This window comes from Salminus brasiliensis, chromosome 25 (assembly GCF_030463535.1).
Source record: "Salminus brasiliensis chromosome 25, fSalBra1.hap2, whole genome shotgun sequence".
In the NCBI taxonomy this organism is placed as follows: Eukaryota; Metazoa; Chordata; class Actinopteri; order Characiformes; family Bryconidae; genus Salminus; species Salminus brasiliensis.
The window spans coordinates 19911946-19927109 of NC_132902.1; the positions used below are offsets into that span (position 1 = coordinate 19911946).

General features: G+C 42.3%; 1 protein-coding gene across 5 annotated transcripts in view; it reads left to right on the forward strand.

Moving 5' to 3' along the window:
• Positions 1 to 15164, forward strand: part of znf536 (zinc finger protein 536) — a 255016-nt gene that overhangs the window by 41337 nt on the left and 198515 nt on the right. For all 5 annotated transcript variants that reach the window (XM_072671541.1, XM_072671544.1, XM_072671543.1 and 2 more), the window contains one exon: positions 9543 to 9572. The gene's annotated coding sequence lies outside the window, so the exon portion shown is untranslated. The remainder of the gene's footprint in view (positions 1 to 9542; positions 9573 to 15164) is intronic.

Consider the following 15164-nt stretch of genomic DNA (forward strand, 5'->3'; position numbering starts at 1 on the left):
GGATGTCTCTCAGTTTTGTGTTTTTTTTTTCCTCCCCCCCCCGTCTCTCTCTCTCTTTCTTTTCAAAGCCACATTGTGCTCAAGCACAAAGGCAGACACTCGAAAAAGCACCCCTCTTTCCCAGCACTTTGATATGTATGTTTAAAAAATGACATCTTTAAATGCTCAGGGAAAGCTCTTCTCCTGCCTGCCTGCCTGCCTGCCTGTGCGTGTGGAGGGTTTGGCGGGTGAAAGAAGGCATAAAGAAGATGAGAGTATTGTTGAAAAGAGTAGACAGGCTCCGTTACAGCGAGCTTTGACATCATCTCTATCCCTGGAGATATCCCTGACACACAGCTCACTTTAGTCAGCAGCGTTTTAGGCCTTTTTCATGGCCAGGCTTAACAGTAACACATACCCCGCTTGGCTAGGTAGTTGCAGCTCTGGTCAGCGTGCCATATGTCCAGCGTATCATTTGTCTTAAATGTATAGACCTATTAAAGCCACTTTATCGACTGTCCAGAAGGTCCGAATGAATTAATCTCAGCATTTCAGTCTGGTTGTGTCTCGTATTGATTGAGTCTTTTCTTTCCAAGGTAGATAGATAGATAAGGCACCTCGCAATGTAGGCTACTGTACATGTTTTGAGTTACATTCACATCACAGTATCCAGCCTTTCTGCTTTTCTAACGGAGCCACAGCACAGAGGAAAAAGTACAGTTCTTGTAAGCGTAGATCATCGCTGTCATTTACAAACTTTATAGGAAAAGGGAAAAACCTTCCTAAGTTTTAATGGAAGTCAATGTAAAAATATTTTATTTCAGGTCATTTGGGAGCATTTCTATTGGTCCGTTCATCATTCAATACGGACCCAATGTAAAGAACCAATGCCAGATTCAATTTATGTCAATAATTGAAAAACAGCAAAAATGGAGATATACACATTCTTTCGCAGGACAGTGACGATATTAGCTTGATGCTAACTTGTTAGCTGGCGGCTAGTACACTAGTGTATAGGACATTAAGATTAACATATGGCACATTTTCTGGTACTATTTTTCATGAATTTGGGTAATCGTTACATCTAGCATCTCATATGGGTTCCTTAGTGATACTGGACAAACAGAGTGGTCAGCCCTCTAGTAGAGGCCTCCAGTAACATATGTAGCACACAGGCAAGTATATGAACAGTTTGTTCATGATGCAGCTGGTTGTCTACCTAAACACATGGCCAGAGGGCAAGTATATCTATCTCTTAAGGCAGACGTTTTCAAATCCAGACCTTGGATCCAGTTTACAGTCCTGGATTTTGAACTAACTGATACATATGATGACTCAGGGGGTGGGAAATGGGGGCTGGAGTTCAGCATGGTTTGCTTCGGTTTGATTTCCCAGCTCTACTAAACAGACCTACTAAACCTGGCAATTAACAGGTGAGTTGAATCAGGTGTGCTTGAGCAGGGAAAGCACAAAACTGTGCAGGACTGGAATTGCCCACCCGTTCTGGTCAATTAGCATAGGACTTCAAAATCTAGCATAAGGCTCCTGAGTGGCGAAGCTGTCTAAGCGTTGGTTCTGACATTTGGTAGACTGTTGATTCGATCCCTGGTGATGCCACAGCCACATCTGTGGTTGGAAGTCTCAGAGAGCACAACTGGCCTTAATCTTTCTGGATGGGTAGGATGGTCCACCCTATTCCCACATTACTCACCGCAGCGTAGATCTGTTGGCTGAACTAGCTAGGGGTTGGCGCTCTCCTCCAGTACTCTTGTGTACGAAGTTGAATTAGCTGAAGTTCAAAAAGATGCTAGAAAACTACTGGGTGGGAATCGGCACCCGTCAGCGATGTTTTCTGCAGTATCTGTAAAAGCCACCAATGTCAGTTGCTAATATCAGCTAGCTGATATATCGCTCTCGCTCTCACAGACGATTTGAGATGAGATGATGGCAAGTGATATGCGCTTGTGTTGTGAAAAGCACAACAAAGTAAAAGCTCACGGCGCCGCACTTTCACATATCAGACATGTACCAGTTCTAGGACCACACACTGTATGTAAGTGGCTGAAATCTGATTTGAAAAGATCATCCTTTTTGTGTCGCATTTAGACCAAAAAATTTGGTGTAAATGCGATTTGCGCCCTTCAAAGCTGTGATGTGTACGAAGCTTTGGACCCTGTCTAGGCCGTGGGTGGATGGGGAGATGTGGTATTTTGGGCTGAGAGCCTTGTTTTGATGTTGTGTGCGTGGAGCTGTGATTCCTGACACTCGTGTAGACCCGGTGCCGCGAGCTTGTGCTAATGATATCCGATCTTCGCCGTATCTCCCACGCTCCTGCGCGAGGCGGAGCCGAGGCAGTTATTAACGCGCCACTCGGCTCCACTTCACTGTCGCGTGCGGCGCCGGTGATCGGCGGATGTCAGTCAGGCTCCCTTCGGGGCTGCGCGGCAGGTGAGGCAGCAGGTTCGCTACAACAGATGGGTGAGAGTGGGGAGAAAATGAGACAGGATGCAATCAGAAAGTCACCTTTAAGATTGAACAGTACAAATTGAGCATGTGCGTTCGTGTTGTCTATCCCCCAGGAACCGAGGTCATCACGTGAGGCTTAGAGGCAATTCTGAGAGCAGCAAGAGGAGAGGGTTGGGCACATCTGATCTGAAGTATTGATGCCTCTGAACTCTGATTCTATCAATGCTTATAACAGTGTTAGAGCCTAGAAATGCAGTAAATGTAGAAACTAGCACTTGAGCATTACACAGAAATATAGCATTTATTTCTTTAGAGATACAAATGCATTCAAATGAATGAAATGCTAATATTTTTTAGCATCATGCAGATCTATACATTGTGTCCAAATTAGATGATGAACGGGCCAAAAGAGACGCTCCAGAATAAACATATTTTTCCATTGACTTCCACTGAAAGTTATGAAGGTTTTCCCTTCTCCTGTGAAGTTGTCATTTTGGAAATGCAAGATTTTTGCATGACTGCAGCTGTAGAAATCTCAATTTCCCATTTGTATGGTCACAAGCCTTTTAAAAGTATCCGTTCTGAGAAACTGAGATCAAACTACTATCCTTAACATTGCTAAACTGTCCAATCTGTTCATTACCAGCCGAAAACCACCCAATCTAGAAATGATGGGCTGATATGCTCTTCTATGTAGCGCCTCTTCACCTCAGCATCCTTGTTTGTGTTCATTCCTTTCATTCATCTCCAGGTGTCTGCCTTTGTCTTTGACTAATACCTGCAGAGACTGGCAACTTGGCGGGTGGGGGCATCTGTTACCGGCAACTTCATTAAGCACAGCCATGCCATGGAATCATGGGAGATGTAGTATATGCGAAGAACAATTAGCCATCTCTATATCGCTAGTAAAAACGTGATAAGCATCTTATCTTGAGGTGCATACTGTTAACAGATGGGATGTACGTATGTACGTAGGTGCGTGTGTGTGTGTGTGTGTGTGTTTTGCACGCTCGTGAGTGTTTGCTGTCAGTCGGTGGATGGACTGCTGGAGCACTTCATCCTTCATTGTAAATCTGAGGCCCGCAAATGAAGATTGATTCAGTGGGAATGCGAAAAACGCGTCTGATATGCAGACATACATTATAATTTACTGGCGTGTGACAATTGCACGCGTGCACATATGCATGGGCATTATCGAGTATCGCCACATATTCATGGGGGGGCCCCGCCGTGTTATTAAAGCCATATGATATAATTGCATTTGATGTGAAATAACCACAGATTCAGTGTTGCTCCCATGTGAGGATGCCAGCGGAGATGGACGAGCACATTAGCGGCAGGGACAACATTAGATTTGCTCAAAATTATTGATCTTTTGTTTGCCAGCCAAGTCGGCAATAAATAACCGAATAAGAGAGACGTGACTCATTATCGCCGTGCCAACTGACAGACCTCTATCAAAACAAGTCTCCTGCCTTCTGCCCCTCCCCCCCCCCCCTCTCTCTCTCTCTCTGTCTCTAACACACTCTCCCTTTCTCTCTGGTCCTCGTATGTCACAGAATCTCAGATCTAATCAGCTTTTAATTCCTATACTTTCATAGCCTGCCCCCCCTCACCCTCCTTCTCCTTTAACTTAAGGCCTCTCTCCATCACTATCTGATTCCCTTAAAATTTTAATCCGGCTGAGATAACCTGCATTAGTCCATATTTTACACACACGCGCGTGCATTTGGAAGCTCTGTGTTTTATTCCCACCTTCTTAGTGGGAAAAATCCTTTTATCACACAATGGGTAATTTATATCCATTACGAACGTTTTCAATCCCTTTCAGGGCTGCTGTCAGTGCCTTTGGCACCCTCATGATTAATGTGATCTAATAATAGTGTGCCATTATATTTCCTTTAGTAAAACATGTACCAACATCCTATTCAGCTCCAACCAAATTCATAGCCTCTTAGAATGGCTCTCGCCTTTCCTCGGCTGAAAGACAAGATTGCTATTTTCGCACAGGAGATGATTGTGGAGAGGCTTCTGTGAATATGGTTTCATATTTTGCATCATTTTGGGAGTGAGATGAGATGATGTGTTTTTGTGTTGGGTGTATGTGTGCATGTGTGTGTGTGTGTGTGTGATGAGAGATTGGGAGGTGTGTCTCAGAATGAATTAGTGTCTGTATGTGTTAATGTTGATTCCCGTGGCTCGGGATGTTTCAGGATGTTCGGTGTGTAGCGAGTGTGTTACGGCGGAGGGGTTCATGTTCGTCGCTGACGGTGCATCAAGGCTGATTAGATATTGATATTTCCTCTGGTTTTGGCTTATACTCTCATGGCATGTGCACTTCACCCCCTGTTTTTAACACAACAGTGAACGGTGTTGGAAAGCCGGGCAGTGTGGTGAAGGTTCAAGGCTGTGTGAGCTGGGACGATGAGTGTACCTGTGTGTGTGTGTGTGTGTATGTGTATGTGTTTTGGTGTGCAAAAGTGGTAGCGTACAGTACGTGTGGGTTTGGGCTTGTGTATTTTTAGGATGGTGAGCATCTTGTGTGCCGTCCGTGCTATTATAGGAATCATTGACAGTATTGTGCAGAAGGCTTCTGAGAGAATGATAGAACAGTGTGTGGAGCTGTTTATCTGGGCAGTAAGTGTTTCTTTGTTAGTACTGCAATACATACCAGTACACTCAGTAAACGGTCTAACTCAGGGAAGACCTGCTTTTACAGTTAGAACCTGTTTATGCAGTTTAGCTTAGCAGTTCTTCATTAAAGAAAATCAGGCGAGCTGCTGGTGGAGCTGAGCACATCCCTACAGTGTGTGGAGTTCACAGACCTGTGCTTTTGTAAGTTTTGTAACTTTGCAGCTGAACAAAAACTTAATAACTTTAGTGAACAACCGCACATTGTTGCTGTCAGGCAAAAACTTGTATCTCCAAAAATAAATCGCTTTACTTTACAGAAAAAAGGGAAAAAAAACTTTAAGTGGAAATAAATGTAAAGGGATTTTATTCTCAGTCATTTTGGAGTATTTTTATTGGTTCATTTATTAGGGATTTTTGATACGAAATAACTCAAAACCCAACAAAAATAAAATAAATGTAAAAATCCAATAATAACAATTAAAAAAAATCTTTTCTTTTTTATTTTATTTTACATTTTATTTTTTTTGTGATGACAACCAAATTCTGACTACTGCCTTTATGTTTATTTTAATTTATTCTAATGTTATGTAGTGACTAAAGCACTGGCTAAACACCACGATAAAGAGTTTCAAACTAATTTTGGCACTAAGACCTTTGTATGGTTCTGTAAAAGTACACAAGTGTAAACATTGAGCTTAGTTTTTTTTTTAGTTATATCAGTTATATCAATTGTAACTAAACTGTAAGTTCTTAATCAATACAGTATGCAAATTCAGAAGTTCTGGATCAAAAATATATTTATTTGTACATTTATTATAAGTAATATCTAGTTGCATTTCTTAAAACACAAACACAAAAAACAAACTGTCTGACTTTTTCTAAGTAAATTAGCAAAATAACTAATAAGTGAACTAAATTCTTAAACAATGTAATATGTAAATTTAGAATTTTAGAATAAAACATATTGTTTATATTTTTCTAAGTAATAATTTACAATTTAAAATTATTGTAACATTTTTAATATAAAAACAAAACTTTTATTATTATGATAAAAGTTATGTCAACTAAATAAGATGTTAATTCTTAGAAAATGCAGTATAAAAATCTTTAACTAATATTTGCTGAAATCTAGTTGCATTTCTTGTTTTTAATATGATTTAATTATTTTAATTATTTGTGTGAAATCTCAGTTTGTTAAACATACAGGAAGTAAAAATGCATGTAACTCTGATAGTAGCAGTAAAATATACCATGTCACTTTCAGGTGTGTAAACTTTTCATAATAACTTTTCATGAGAAAGAAAACTATAAACTTTATAATATAATATATAATAAACTATTCCAAGACTTCTATTAATCCACTCGTTCATTTTCACATAATGTAAAAGACAGCTGGTGTTTTGAAGTAATGGAAAAAAAGACGCCATATGCGGCATATGATTTCACGTCCTGATATAGTGTAAAAACTTGTGTAAATGAGTGTGTTACTGTGGAGCATGTGCATGTGTGTGTGTGTTTGTACATGTGTACTCTTGGGATGTTGAGAGTGTGTGTGTGTGTGAGTGAGCGAGTGTATGGGTTTTGTTTATTACCCGTGTGGTTGGTGGTGAAGACCAGCTTGTGGAGGGTCCCACCGCTGTGTGAAATTGACATCAGATGGTCGCGATGACTAGAACAATATCACATCCAGTCTTCATTTAGCAAGGGGCAGCTGACCCACAAGTTAGACCACACTGTGACCCCCACACACCCAGCACCATCCACAGCTGTCATCACTTTAGTTCAAACATCGCCCCCCCACCACCACCCCACCTTTCTCCCTCTCTTCCCTCTCTGTCTGTCTCTCACTGTCTATTTCTCTCTCTCTTTCTCTCTGTCTATCTCACTCTCTCTTTCTGTGTGTCTGTTTCTCTCCCCTTTTTTTGGCTAACTTTCTCTCTCTCTCTTTCTCTCTCTCTCTCTCTCTCTCTCTCTCTCTCTCTCTCTCTCTCTCTCTCTCCTTCTCTCTATCTCGTTTTGTTTCTGTGTGTCTGTCTCTCCTCTTTCTCTCTCTCTCTCTCTCTCTCTCTCTCTCTCTCTCTCTCTCTCTCTCTCTCTCTTTCTCTCTGTCTATCTCTGTCTCTCTCTCCTTCTCTCTGTCTATCTCGCTCTCTTTCTGTGTGTCTGTCTATCTCCGCTCTGTCTGTCTCTCTCTTTCTCTCTGCTTATCTCGCTCTCTCAGCCTTTCTGTCTCTCTCTCCTTCTCTCTGTCTGTCTCGCTCTCTCTCTGCGTGTCTGTCTATCTCTCTTTCTGTCTATCTCTCTCTCTCTCTCTCTCTCTCTCTCTCTCTCTCTCTCACTTGTTCCTCCAATTGTTTCCTGTTCTCTGCTCTATCTTGTCTGGTCGTATTAGGGCCAGGCCGGAACTACTGTATTGTTTCTCTCTCTCTCTCTCTCTCTCTCTCTCTCTCTCTCTCTCTCTATCTCTCTATCTCTCTTTTGTGCGCTGTGTCAATCAACTACAGAAAAAAGGACAGAAATGAAAAACAAAACAAAACAAAAAAAGGTTTGGAAATCACACGGCCCGGAGGAGAGAGATTGTGTTTCTCACTGTGCACTGAGCGCACGTGCCAGACCACACATTTTCTAGTTATGATAGCTGTGGTCAGCCAGACCAAGGAGAGATCAAACATGTAGCATGTAAAGAAGACAAGGCGTAGAAGGGGGGGATCTTGTGTGGAGGGGAAGCTCGCTAAATAAACAGCAAAGAGACATATAAACAGGGACCGGGGAACTGTTTCCTCTCAGTCAGCGGCATGTGTTGTTCTTTTTTTAATAAAAAAGCCAGAAAAGAGGTTTTGATGTCAGGGGTGCACGATATATCAGAGGCGAATACATCGCTTGCCGAAAGGTTTAGAATTATTATTGACTTGATACTCTAAAGTAAGCAAAAAATAAATAAATAAAAATAAAAAATAATAATAAATTGTAAGGGGGTTTAGTAGAAAATTGCTTAATAAAATCATTGGACAGATGTTTCGATATGATGACATAGTTCTTGTAGAAAAAAAAATATTGAGTATCGTCACTGGCAGGCAAAAACTATGTATTTCTAAAATGACAACTTTACAGGAGAAGGTTTCACAGTGACAGTGTCAAAAATGTTAAAAACGGAAAACGGAAATTTCTTAATTGTTGATAAACTAAACACTGTATTTCTGTGTAATGCTAATCCAGGTAGATTAAGTGCCAATTTCTGCATTTAGTAAGTATTCATGCTCCAACATTGATATAAACACAGATAAATACAGGCATGAATGATAATGGATATGGACATAGACTTGTGGTTCCTATATCAGTGCATCCCTAGTAAGGTTTTAATTATTTATTAATTTTTAATCATCAACAAAAAGAAAAATGTCATTGTTAGAGATATTTAATATATCGGCTGCCATTATTATCCAGAAATAAGTGGGAATGTTTCATTGTTGTTATTGGAAAATATTGGAAATGCAGCCAAACATTGGAACTCATCATTTAGCTATATATTGTAGCGCTCAGTTACATGTGCAGTCATTAGTTACTCATGCTGATTAACACAAGGTGTTAACTACTGGTTAAATTCCACATTGGTGCATTCCTATTTAATGTCCAGTACACTGTTGGTGCGCTAATCACCAACTATGTAGCAAATGTCTTGGAAACGTGCTGTGCAAAAGAGAGAGAGGGAGAGAGAGAGAGGCTCCTAGACAGCTGATTCACATTCTTCTCCTTCCTTTTTCATTTCTCCCTCCTTCCTTCTCTCTTTAACTGAGGGAAGCCCTTCCGAGGAGGGTGGGAGGGGTGCATGTGAGCTCAGCATTTTCTTCCGAGGGCCCAGGCCATAGCTAAGAAGACAGACAGGCACAGAAAGAGAGAGAGAGACAGAGAGAGAGAGAGAGAGAGAGGAAGGGGGGGGGGGGTTGGGTTGGGAGGAGAGGGAGAGAGATGTTCTCGCTGAATAAGCCTTCGTTCGGCTGAGCCGTGACTGTGTGCTTAGGTGCCTGTGGCACAAGCGCCTGCCTGTAATTCCCGAGATGCAATCCGTATGGGGTGATGATGATGACCGTAATGATGAAGATGATTATGATGACTACCCACTCTGTTGGGTTTACATCATCTGTTCCTATACATGTGAATATGCAGAGGATCTGTGTCGAAGCTAATTCCCTTTTAATCTCATAAGTGCTCCGCTATGGCAGAGGACAGTCGGGCGCCTGTTGGCAGCTGCTTAAATAAGACATTAAGGGTATCACAAAGGAAACACGCACCAGCACATTACTCACCCACACTGTGCCAATCCGCATGTTTGGAAGGAATATTAGTTATGACTCTTTGTGTAATATATATCCTATCACGTTTCTTTTTTTCTTTTTCATCTTTATTTAATAACGTGCATCTGCTAATAATAATAACCATTTATTTGCTTTGTTGTTTTTTCATAGGTGATACAGACACACAGAGCACCTTCCAAGGTAGGCTACACATTTTCGTCTTCCTCTTCCTCTTCCTCTTTGTTTTACAGTAAGAACAGTGTGAACTGATACAGTACTTCAGGACTACTTTCTGACATGACGTGTCTCAAAGGTTCTGTTGCCTTTTCTTTTGTATGCAGAGTTTAACCATGTTTTGACAACAGAGTGTTTGGTTTAACCACACTTGTGGATTAGATTAGATTAGATTAGATTAGATTAGATTATAATAGATTAGATAGGACACGAGAACCACTGCCATTGCAGGCAGTTTTTAATTTTTTCAAATGGAAGTTGGACTGGTTTCACTTTCCACTTTCATGCACTCTTAAAAGTAAGAAAATTAAAGAAACATATAAGAAACACTTTTGGCTTCATTAGGAGCCATGGTTCTTACTGGAACCTTGTTCACCAATATCTTCTTAGGTATAGGAATCTCAAGAAAAGTCCTAACAAAATGTCTCAATCAGATTCGTGAACTGCAGAATTGTCCACTGCTGTGCTCCACTCCTGTGATGGATCTCACTGTCCTTGTAAGCTGAACAAATCCCAATTAAGGAAGCATTAGGGAATGTCAAAATCTTTGTAAAAACTGTGTAAGAAATGTCTTCAAGTGTCTTGTCTAGTAGGTACAAATATCTAGACACCAAATTAGTGGCACCGTTTCACAGTAACGGAGATAAGCCTGCAATTTTTACATCGCCAGTGTTCAGATCTGGAAATCCCATGTAATTCCATGTATGGCTCTTATTGGAAATAAACAAGTTCCGGTCACTTTTATCGGGTCGCCTTTACAGGGAATGCCTTTGAATTCCAAAAATTTTTTGTATCCTTGCTAGAAAATTACAAATAGAACTACCCATCCCTCAAGACTGATTCCCCAGCAGTTGCCGTATGAATCCACCTGGTACTATACTGCCTGGAATTTCTGGCTACGTTGTGAAATTTGGGATTTATAATGGATAGGGAACATAAGAAGGTAATGTTGGTTTGCTAAAGGCCTGGATAAAGTGGAGGGAGGGTGGGGGAAGTCTGGCCTGGCCAGGGTTAGCTCACCTAGCAGCTACTTGTAACTGAGTTGGTGGAATGGCCCGTGTACCTCGGCGTGAAGATGCGGGAGAGGTGTGGGTGAAAATGTAGCGCTTGTCTGTTGATAGCGTGTTAAAAAAAAAAAGCTAGCACCATGATTTATATCTATTTATATTAAAGTCAAGATGGCCTGCTATCTTGACACCTAAATACAGTGGTGTGATGGTGTTTTTCCCCTCTCCCTCTCTCTCTCTCTTTCTCTGTGTGACTCTCTCTCATTTTTTTTTACCCTTGCCAAACTCAGAAAGATGACGTGAAATGAAAATGTGTCATAATTCTGGGGAGAGTGGGAAGATATTCAGTGTATGCATTCCTGTGTGAGAGTGTGTGTGTGTGTCTGTGTATTTGAGAGAGCATGAGAGCAAGCGAGAGAGAGAGAGAGAGAGAGACTGAGAGAGAGAGACGAGACATAAAGTAAGGGCTATGGGGTTATGAACTGGGGCTGTATGGCACAGTAAAGGTGTGAATAATTGAGGAGATACATTATTGTTGAAATGCCATTCAGGCCAGTTGAGTCAGTGGCTTTATTCCAGAAGACATTTAAAACACTGTGAAATGTTAAGGAGCAATGCAGACTGGGCTTGTGTCCCACGGCGTCCTTTTGGCTACTCCCACTCTGACACGGGGGCTGGAATTCTGTCGCCGAGCTGCCATTGACGGAGAAGGATGACCAGGGATCTGTCCGCCCAGCTCTGTCTCCCAGACCTCACATGACCAGTGCCATTCCAGCTAAGAGAGAATTATTAGAGAGCAGAACTACAGAAATCTAAACTACTAATGGGACGTCTTTCACCCACCGCACCACCGGAGGCCCACTATGTGACATACACACCAATCGCAGTCAATGTGAGGCATCAGAACAAATGACACAGTGATTAGGACCAATCAAATTCTAGGGGAGGTCTCAAGACCAAACAACTCATCTAGGCATTGGCTAGTGTTCTCCTCCAAGCATGTTGAGCTGCCCATTGACCTTGCATTTGCCACAGTCGTAGTGGCTTGGAGGAAATACTTGCTATGCTTCAGCTTGGTAGCTTTGTTTGATGGGGGAGATCTACATCACATGTCCAAATGTCCCCTTCTAATAAATGCATTAAGCTATTTTAGTTTGATAGAATAGAATAAGACTCTCTGGACCAGATAAACATTAAGCTATAGGCACCATGCCTAATGCTAGGCCTGGGCTAGAGGGGTATTAAGCCCCTCAGCTTTCGAGTGCATTGAAACGTCATTCTCTGGAATGATGGTGCTCCATCCGGTACTTTTGGGATTACCTCACCCATTGGTGACAGTCTTGTCACTGAATGCAATCAGATCCTCACAGCAATGTTCCAGAAAGCCTCCCAGTAGAGACAGTAGAGACAGTTGAAAAGTTAACCGAGGAGCTATTAGCTGGGATCTAGCACCAGGCCAGGGCTGAAACAAAAGCGCTCCATATTTTATCCCTCCTTTCCCGAGCGCGCTGTTCTGAAGTGTGCTGGCCACAGATCAATCTCGCGGATGGCGTGAGGCGGACGGTGGGTAAAGAGGGTGGCGTTATCGATTTATCAAGGAAATACAGCGCCGCATTCGCCTTAAACGGCCACACCAAAGCCAGCTGTCAGAGGCTGGACGCGCTGACATTTACACACACGTACAGACACGTAAACACACGCACACCCACATAGACATGCATACACACACTCAGACCAGGCAGATGGATTTACCTCTCCACAAACACTCACCCACCCACACACATACACATACACACACACACACACACACACACACACACACACATATATACACACACACAGGCTTTTAAAAAGCTATCATATTGCTCTATTGTGAGAGGATGGCTGAGTCTCACTTATGGAGGGTATTTTTCAATTTTTAACCACATTGAGTTGTGTGCTTTCCGCACACCCACACCCACACACACACACACACACACACTCACTTACACACGTACACACCTAGCCAGTGAACACCGAGAGGGGATGTGAGGTTGTCGCAGGGAGAAACGCAGCATTGCAGGCCATAAAAAGGATACTTTAACAATTGATCGGAGGAGCAGTGGTGGGAATGGCAGCTGTAAATCAATTTTATCTCCCAGCCTCTAAAGAGTGTTTTCTAATGAGGTTAATGCCACATAATGACCAAATTCCGCCATTTAAGAGATGCCCTCAAGGTGTGCGGCAGAGATAGATGTGGCCCTGCCGCACATTAATGCATCGTGACCCGACACACGAGTTTCCAGCACGGGATGCTAGCCTGCATGCTTTTAAACTTAAGAGGTGGAAAGATGGAATGGGGTGGGCGATGGACGCTGGTGTGATGTGGTTATTATGATACAGTGTGTCACTGTATACTCCTTTCTGAGCATATCATTATCTGTCTAATCACCGGACCTCCTGACCTTGATCCCTGGTGGTGCCACAGCCATCCATGACCAGCAGTCTAAGACAGCATAAATGGCCTTGTGGGTGGCTGACTTAACACAATTGGCTTCTTCTGTCAAGCATTCTGAGTTAGTGATGGGCAATATGACCACAAATCAGTATCACAATTTTTTTCAGTATCTGCAAATATATTATGATTATTAAAATAGAGGTACAGCCATCAGTATAAAACATATAGCTGTGTGGGTTGTCATGGCAAGACTAAGGCAAGCCCTGAATGGCAGCATGACCCATCACTAATGTGCTGTGAATCAGGCCTGCCCTACAGGCTCTCCATACCACTGTATGAAGGCACATACTTCTGCATTGAGAGAAGGCAGTCAGGGATGGTGTTTGGAGGATGGTGGAATGTACAGAACGAACACACACACACACACACACACACACACACACACACACACACACTCACACACACACAAACACAATGAGTTCTCATGCCCATACTGTAGGCCTGTACATGCTGTAGGCCTAAATACTTGCACAATAGCCCACTTAGACAGTCATTCATTCCTGTGCATATATGAGTGCTCTCTCACGCACACACACACACACAGTTCACCCATCTTCCTTTGCCCTTCGCTCCTCAGGAGCACTGGGGTGTTGTGTCAGAGCCCCATGTGAAAAGATGAATTTGCGCTCCGCACACAAGCTGAAATATTAAGAAAATGTACAGTAAGGTCCAGAGGCTAGCATCTATCATAGGGGCCCTAAAGCTATTACTATGATCTAATTAGGTTTATTATAATACCCTATCAAAGCCCTGTCCAAAGAAGCCATGCCCCAATTCTACAACTACATCTCCTGCTGAAATGATGAGGTAGGTTACATGACAATTCTCTCTCTCTCTCTCTCTCTCTCTCTCTCTCTCTCTCTCTCTCTCTCTCTCTCTATCTATCTCTGGGTATTCACAAGGCTAAGCGCACCCCACTAAAATACACAGAGAAATTAGTGCAATATTGGGTCTCATTGATGACACAGCAATACCTTAAGCTAGTAAACAAGTGTTCGGGGGGATTTTAGATTCAATTACTTCCTTTCTATTGCCTTGATGCAGCACATAGAGAAGGAGGACTGTTCAGATAATCAGCTGCATAGGGCACAGCTCTTCTCAGATCAGACCAGTGTGAATTATGGGCTACCTGATCTAAGTCCTGTAGAGATCCATTCTAGTGTATATCCACCTCGAAGAACAGGATTTGCTATGCATTCTCTCTCCCTCTCTCTCTCTCTCTTGCTCTCGCTCTCTCTCTCCTCGCTGTAATGAATTGAGCAGTAGATGAGATGATTTTTTGGGGGATTAGACGAGCATAGCTGAGCTGTGCAGGCACTGACCTATAAAGGAGGCCTTTAAGGAGCCTCATTAATCCACCTGTCTAGGAACACTATATTTATATGTGTCTCTCTCGCTTCGATACCAGCCTGAGCTGGTCACATGCGATCTGAAATTACTGCCCCCCCACACCCAATTCATTTCCAGTGTGATTAGGGATAGGGGGCCGAGCGGGGGCCGCACTGGGTGGTTTTAGGTGGAGGAATGGGGCTCGCTGCATGGGTACACTGCTAGTACTGTGTGTGGTAAAGCACATCTGAAAGTGTAGTCAGACTCGTAGTCTCTTAAAAACGAAGGTGCCACATGGAGTAATCAGACACGCAAGTGTGCAAGGCTGCCTTTATTGTTGGATGTGCTATATTTTTTATTTATTAATTTATTTTAAAGGGAGCATATAAGCTCATTTAGAGAGCAATTTGGATAGATAAGTTGTGTTGTTGTTTTGGATAATAGCGATAAAATGTGTGGTTCTTTTGTTAGATCATTTTATTTATGAAATAAATGACAGAAAAACAAAAGCATTGGGATTGGGAATTCACTTTATTAACAGAAAAACAGCAGAAACTGTTTTTAAAGCTTAAACCTTAATAAGCCTAATAAGAGGTCTTCTTACAATGGCAACAAATAAAAAGCTGTGAGTGGGTGGTGTACTTCCGGTATATAAGTCTTCCCTCTGCATGACCGTCATCATAACTGAACCCGTGCCATTTTTACCTACCAATATGCACTCGCACA